We start from the raw sequence: 8,318 nt of genomic DNA, 5'->3' as shown, positions 1-8,318 counted from the left end.
CGACAAGACGGCCTCCCAAGTCATGTTCCTGCTAGAAGTCGACAAGGCAACCTCCCATGCCAAGTTCCAGCTAGAGTTCAACAAGGTGACATCCCACACCAAGTTACTGCTAGAGGTCGACAAGGCGATCTCCCACGCCAAGTTCCAGTCTGAGGTCAAAGAGATGGCCTCTCAAACCATGTTCATGCCTGAGACTGCTGACATGGACAACCAAGTTCTGCTCACACCTGAGTCTACTGACCTGGCCAACCAAGTTCTGATTGTGCTCAAGAATGATGACACGGCCACCCAAGTTCTCCTCATGCCTGAAGCCAATGTCTTGCCCAACTGAGGATGGTCCCTGTTCAGCTGAGAATGTTTCTCCACCTCCTGTTGCAGCCAAGAGCTCTGCTTTGCTTCCTTACTCTGCCTCGGATGTCACTATGCTGGGCTTCTCTACGTACGTCGCTCAACTTTCCCACGCCGCTGAGGACATCGCTCTGCCATCCTGCTCAGCTGAGTATGTTGTTCTGCCTCCGTGATCCATGGAGGACATCGCTCCACACTCAAGAAAGGCTGACAAGATGGCCCACCAAGTCAAGCCCCAATCTAAAACTGATGACACAACTTCTCAAGCCAGGGGCTTGCCCCAGCCTCATGTCTGCTCCTCAAGGAACCTGGTACTTGTTGGACAATGCCTGCATTAGAACCTGAAGGGATGGGTGAACATTTTGACCAGAGGGTCAGGACCGCCGAGGGAGGGAGTGTTTTTGGGGCTTCGGGAGAAGTGCCCCTGGAGAGGGTTCTGTCATGTCACGGCAAACCAATTACTTAATTTCCAAGAATGCACCATGAACTACAAACATGGCCAATGACTACAACTCCCAAAGCAACACACTGTCATGTCACCTTCTCTTGAGAACTAATCAGACCTGTTCCCAATTACAATCTCAATGACTCCATACTACTTAAGACACTCTCACACACACAGCCATTGCAAAGTATACGCTCAGTTACATTTCGTATCTGCCATTACCAAACCTTGATACCTTGTTTGTTTATTCTGGTTCTGACTTTGTTCATGTTTTTGACCTTGTCTTTTTACCATGACTTGTTTGGATTGTTTGCCTGATCGCCTGACCTCTGCCTGTTTATGTTTATAGATTTCTGCCTGATCCCTTGGACTTGTTGTTTTTGTATTAAACTAACTAACCTGCACTTGCATCCGTCCTCAACCTCCAATACATGACGTTTACTGAGGACATATTGTGGTTGAGAAAACCTCAAAGAGAGACACTAAAAACACTAAGGTAGAGCTTGAGTGGGAGTAATTTGGGTATGGAAGCCACTCCTTTATTTTGTATAGAAAACCAAACCTAAATGAATTGTTCTCACAAAGAAATATCATTTCAAAGACTAATTTGTTTGATCTTGTTTAGATGTAAGTTTTGTCAACTTACAATAGGATAGAGTTAGTAGAATAAAGCAAGCTTTGAAAAAATATAAGAAAACAGTTTCTTGCTTTGATAGAATAGAATAGATTTAAACAGAATATAATAGAATAGAATAAATTGGACTGCAATATAAAATAGAATACAGCTTTGATAGAATCTGATATAATGTTATGGAAAAAAAATATCTTACTAGTATAGACTACACTAGACAACACTACAGAATATAATGGAGCTAGCAGAATATAGAATTTGTAGAATAGAGAATAGAATAGAGTTATCAAAATTAATTGAAATGCAATATAAAATACTCAACCTGTCATGATTTCCCCTTGAAGCAGCGTGCTCTAAGTGCGAATGCGTGAACACCTGCTTTTCCATTGTTGACAGTAGTGACATCTGGACACGTGTGTTTTGTTTATGTTTCTGTCATGTCTCCTCCCTGTTCTGTCATTGGCTGGGATTTCACGGGTGTCTGAATTGCCCTCAGCTGCTAGCAGTTTAGACGCTGATCATGTCTACATATATACCGCGCGCCTCCCAGGACACAATGCGGAAGATTATCATAGAGTTATATTAGTTTGTATAGTAGTCATAGTCACGTTCCATGTTTAGAGTTAGTTCGCGGTGGGTTATCTGCTCCCAGTTCCTCGTCATAGTTCATGTTTCTCGTTTTGCTTATCGACCCTGTTTTCCGTGACCACGACCTTGATTCATGTTTAACCTGTATCCCAAGCCTACTAAGAGACAGTGGATTGGGTTCTTGGTGTCCAGGTTTTGCAGTCCGGCCCGTGACTGGGCGGAGGAGCTGGTGAGCACTGGGTCCTATGCCCTCCAGGATGTCACTCAATTTGCAGAACTTTTTATGGAGGACTTCACGCAAGCAGGGCAGCTTCATGGTCTGGTTTTACTAGGGTGGAGAGTCAATGGACAGCCCCAGCCTGGCCTGCCCTTTAACCTCTATTATGAGGGGATTGACAGGTCAGCCTCCACCGATGCGCTTCAGGTTCCAGCCAACATGGAGGAGGTGGCACCGACATGCATGTCTCCAGGAAGCATTCTACTGCTCTCATGAATGCTTCAAGAGCAGCTGGCGGGAGCATACGAAACTCCACCGGAGAGCCCGTGCAGAGATCCAGCTCGGGGTCAACAGGGTGACCTCGGAGCGCCCATCGGAGGTCTCAGCACCTGATCCCCAGCCGGAGGTGAACCTGGCGACCTCAGAGCTCGAACCTGAGACCCACAAGGAGGTCTCACCCACCGAGCTCCAGCCAGAGGTCCAGATGGCAGCCTCAGAGCTCCAGCATGAGACCTACGGGGAGGTCTCAGCTCCGGAGCTCCAGCCAGAGGTTAACCTGGCGACCTCAGAGCTCGAACCTGAGACCCACAAGGTGGGCTCACCTGCCAAGCTCCAGCTAGAGGTCAACAGGGAGGCTCCAGCACCAAAGTTCAACCCTGAGGTCCAAGTCAAGTCTCAAGTCTCTGAAGTCCAAGTCAAGTTTCATGTCCCTGAGGTCCAAGTCCAAGTCAAGTCTCAAGTTCCTGATGTCACGTCCAAGCCTGCTGATCCAGTTGACCAAGTTCCGCTAATATCTAAGCCTAATAACCAAGTTCTGCTCACGCCCAAGTCTACTGACATGGCCGACCACGTTCTGCTCACACCCAAGTTTACTGATACGGCCAACCAAGTTCTGCTCAAGCCCAAGTCTACTGATATGGCCGACCAAGTTCTGCTCACGCCTGAGTCTACTGATACGGCTGACCAAGTTCTGCTCACGCCCAAGTCTAACGACACAGCCGACCACGTTCTGCTCAAGCCCGAGTCTACCGACCCGGTCGCCCAAGTTCAGCCCACACCGAAGTCTACCGAACCGGTCGCCCAAGTTCAGCTCACGCCCAAGTCTACCGACCTCTACCGACCGCCCAGGTTCAGTCCACGCCCAAGTTTACCGACCCGGTCGCCCAAGTTCAGCCCACGCCCAAGACTGCCGACACGACCACCCAAGTTCTGCCAAAGCCCGAGTCTGCTGACACGCACAGCCAAGTTCTGCTCACGCCCGAGTCTGCTGACACGCACAGCCAAGTTCTGCTCACGTCCACGTCTGCTGACATGCACAACCAAGTGTCTGTTGACACGGACAACCAAGTTCAGCTTGCAGGCTCCGCTGAGTACATCGCTCTGCCTTCCTGCTCAGCCGAGGATGTTGCTCTGCCTTTCTGCTGAGCCGAGGACGTCGCTCTGCCTTTCTGCTCAGCCGGGGACGTCACTCTGCCTTCATGCTCTGCCGAGGACGTCGCCCTGCTTCCCTGCTCTGCTAAATACAGCGCTCTGTTTCCCTGTTCAGCCGAGGACGTCGCTCTGCTTTCCTGCTCTGCCGAGGACTTCGCTCAGCCTGCCTGCCCGGCTGTGGACGGCGCTCTGCTTTCCTGCTGCGCCGAGGACGTCGCTCTACCTTCATGCTCCGCCGAGGACTTCGCTCAGCCCACTTGTCCTGCTGTGAATGTCGCTCGGCTTTCATGCTCTGCCAAGGACTTCGCTCAGCCTGCCTGCCCGGCTGTAGTCGTCGCTCCGCTTTCATGCTCCCCCGAGGACTTCGCTCAGCCTGTCTGCCCGGCTGTGGTCGTCGCTCTGCCTTCATGCTCCGCCGAGGACTTCACTCAGCCGGCCTGCTTGGCTGTGGTCGTCGCTCTGCCTACCTGTTCAGCCGTGGACGTCGCTCCTTTCATGCTCCAACAAGGACGTCACCCTGCTTCCCTGCTCCGCCGAGGACGTCACCCTGCTTCCCTGCTCCGCCGAGGACGTCGCTCCGCAGTCCTGCTCCGCCGAGGACGTCGCCCCGCTGTCCTGCTCCGCTGAGGACGTAGCTCCGCTTTCATGCTCTGCCGAGGACGTCGCTCAGCCTGTCTGCCTGGCTGTGGTCGTTACTCTGCCTCCCTGTTCAGCCAGGGACGTCGCTCTGCTTCCCTGCGCCACCAAGAACACCGTGCGGTTTCCTGGCTCTGCTTGGGACATTCAGCCCAGGGGGCCGGGGCCGCCAATGAAATGGGATGACTCATGGCACTCCGGGAGGAGTGCCTTGGGGGGGGGGGCACCTGCTTTTCCATTGTTGACAGTAGTGACATCTGGACACGTGTGTTTTGTTTATGTTTCTGTCATGTCTCCTCCCTGTTCTGTCATTGGCTGGGATTTCACGTGTGTCTGTGTTACCCTCAGCTGCTAGCAGTTTAGACGCTGATCATGTCCACATATATACCGCGCGCCTCCCAGCACACAACGCGGAAGATTATCGTAGAGTTAGATTAGTTCGTATAGTAGTCATAGTCACGTTCCATGTTTAGAGTTAGTTCACACTGGGTTATCCGCTCCCAGTTCCTCGTCATAGTTCATGTTTCTCGTTTTGTTTATCGACCCTGTTTTCTGTGACCACGACCTTGATTCATGTTTAACCCTGTGTATGCCTGTTTGCCGATCGCCTGACCTTCGCCTGTTTTGGATTTCGTTTATGGGTCACGTTTTGGATTTGTCTGCCTGTCTCTTTTTTAAAATAAACACTGTTCATACTGCACCTGCATCCATCCTATCTCCACTCCGTCACGATACGTGACACAACCTTTGTGATCCTGAAGAGGACTGAGTGGCGCTTACTGAAGATCTGAGAGACAGTGAAAGTTAACCTGTGAGAACAAGCATAATTTGGTTATGGCAGCCACACCTTGTTTTTGTAGACAGACTGACTGACTTGAATAAATTACAAAATTATTTAATTGATATTTAATTACATGTATAGGTTTTGTCACTAGCAGTACTTTGTGAGTAAGGTATACTAATACACATTGCTTACATTGAAATAAACCTAAACATGTGTGTTCAGAAGAACTGCATTATGGTATTGACCAGAGGCCACGATTATAGGCTACCTGCGTGAAGTTGGCCCCCCCACCAATGCAAAACGTCAGCAAAATAGTCTCAATCATTTGTGCCTTGTTTGTGCTGGTTTGTGCCATAAAAATTTTCGTTTGTGCTGCTTCGGTTCAGGAGATATTAAAAGAATATTCAAAGGTCATTCTGGGGTCACCCAGCCCCCAGTGAATGCGTCCGCCACAACCGCTCACTTTTTAATGACTCACTCCTGGAAGATAATGGCACACACGCACACACTTTCTCTTCTGTTCTGTTCCATAGTCTGTTCTTTTGTTTTCTGTTGTCCTGTTTAAATGCAGATGCGGACAGGTTTGTGCTGTTAACATGTGAAATTAAAGACAACTGTTGAGGATTTTTAGGGTGTATGGGAGATTTTGTGTTGAAAATGACAGGTTGTGTGTTATTGTAGCCATCACAGGACTGGGATATGCTGCTTCGTCTTGACCCCAGGTTTTATATCATATAAACATAACAGGCAGACTTTCACGGAGAGGTGGGACTTATGCACTTCGAGTTCTCCATGTAGTTTGAGATTCAGGATTTTCCCGTCATTTTAATCAGATCTGAAGTAATTAGTACCTTGCTACTTGAGTAGTCTTCTAATCAGATACTTTATTACTCTTACACAAGTCATTATTTACATTATTACTTTTACTGTTACTTGAGTAATTATTTTTATAAAGAGTTTTACTTGTACTTGAGTAAAACAGGCCATTCTAGCAGGATAAAAATTTGATTGTGGAAGTGGAATCCTATATCAGTGCCATAGTGAAAGTTCTAACAATACTTAATACATAACAGTATAATGTGAGAATTGCATGAGGGATGTGTTTTAATAAACTACGCTTGGTGTAAGAATAGAATAGTGATTAATGTCACGGTTTCCCCTTTAAGCAGTGTGCTGGAGAGCATGTGGGCGCGCGTGCACAAGCAAGGTGCGCGAGCACCTGCTTTTCGTTTGTTGACAGTCGTGACATTATGTACATTGGACACGTGCTTTATTAGGTTTCTGTTATGTCTCCTCCCTGTTCTGTCATTGGCTGTTATTTCACATGTGTATAGATTGGTGTCAGCTGTCAGCAGTTGACTCTGATTATGTTTGTATATGTACCGCGCGCCTCCCAGCACACGGCGTGGAATATTAGATAAGATAAGTTTAGATTCGAGTCGATTCGATTTGATTTGATTCGTTACCATAGATAGTCATAGTCATAGTTAATATCCATGTTAGGTTCCTTGTTAGAGATAGTTAGGTTAAACATTAGATTTAGTCCACGCTGGTTTCTCCGCTCCCAGTCCCTCTCTATTGTTTGTTTCTTGTTTTGTATATCGACCATGTTTTCCGTGACCGCAACCTTGATTCATGCTGTGCCCCGTTTATGCCCGTTTGCCGATCGCCTGACCTTTGTATGTTTCTGGATTACGTTTTGGATCACAATTTAGATTTACCTGCCTGTGTTTCACATCTTCAATAAAACTGTCAAACTGCATTTGCATCCGTCCCTATCTTTGTTACGTCTTGAGATGTGACAATTAATAATTTTATAGTGGTGATCAGTGATTGGTCATTTTACAGTGGTTATCACTGATTAGTTATTTTACAGTGGTGATCACTGATCAGTTATTTAACAGTGGTTGCGTTATTGATCATTTTACAGTGGTGATCAGTGATTGGTTATGTTACAGTGGTGATCAGTGAGTAATTTTTCATGACTTCCTTGAGCCTTGAGGAATGGTAGGTCCAGTTGAGCCATGCTAGTTGCTTGGATGGAGCATGGTGCAGAGCAAGATGTGATAAGGTAGGTGTTAGTTGGTATGTTTTTGGCTTTGTAAACAAGCATCAGAAATGTAATTCTGATGCAGGCATCAACTCAGCGACACACCAATCTCTGAGTGTGGACAGGTGGGTTTTGTTTACAAAAAAAAAGTTCTATCTTTGCTTTTCCTTCCTGGATGCATGGTACCTCTGTACAATGGTTAGACCTCTCAAAGGGACTGAACTTTGTAACGTACAGCTATAGAAAATGTAAAGAACATGACTAATATGTCAAACATAACATGGTGCCAGTCAGAGAAAGTAGTCATATCTGCAGTAGTCCGTCAGTAGCCAAACCCATTACAGTTTATACAAGTGATATACTGTTGCTTATTTTATCATTGTAATAGGTAAATATTGTAAATTAGTCTAAGTATAAAGTTATATTTGATTATGTTTGATTTTATTTGTTTATTTCTTGGTCTATCTAGCTACTGGTCAATAGTTTCTTCAGTGAAACTGGGCTAGCTACTTAGCAGCTTGGCTGCTTTTAGTGTGACACGGAAGATGTTAACAATTTTGTCAACCTGATTGTTGAAAACACTTTTCATGCTATTATTTATGAAGAGAGAATTAAACAGGAGGCCAAACCAACAGATGTGTCATATCACAGCAAACCAGTGAATACATTTCCCACCCTGCACTGTGGCCTACTAACATGGCCACCATGGACCGCAATTCCCAGAACACTCACCTTCATTTTAATCACGCACACCTCCATCCAATTCACAGCACAATCACACCCACATTTTAAAAGGATTTTCAATGCATTCACTCTTTGCGAAGTATTACCTGAGTTTTCTGTATACCAAGCGTTTGTTTCTCAGTTCATGTGTACAATCGCCTGACCTATTGCCTGTTTTTTGACCACGCTATTGTCTCATGTTTTGGATTTGTCTGCCTGCATCTCTTTAATAAAAGCTCTTATCTGCACTTGCATCCATCCTAACCTCAATTACGTGACTAGATGAAACAAGTTAATGAGAACCTACTATTTCAATAAAAGACAATTGTGCTTCCCCTATTTTAAAAACCACCAGCCACCGCTGGATTGTTCTCACTTGTTTTTAGTTCCTCCCTTGATTAGTTGTCCTATTTATGTTTCTTTTTTTCCATGCAAAGTCTTATTGTACATTTTGACCATTGTAGG

Source organism: Ictalurus furcatus, chromosome 12 (genome assembly GCF_023375685.1).
Source record: "Ictalurus furcatus strain D&B chromosome 12, Billie_1.0, whole genome shotgun sequence".
In the NCBI taxonomy this organism is placed as follows: domain Eukaryota; kingdom Metazoa; phylum Chordata; class Actinopteri; order Siluriformes; family Ictaluridae; genus Ictalurus; species Ictalurus furcatus.
Note: the sequence above shows the minus strand (reverse complement) of the source record.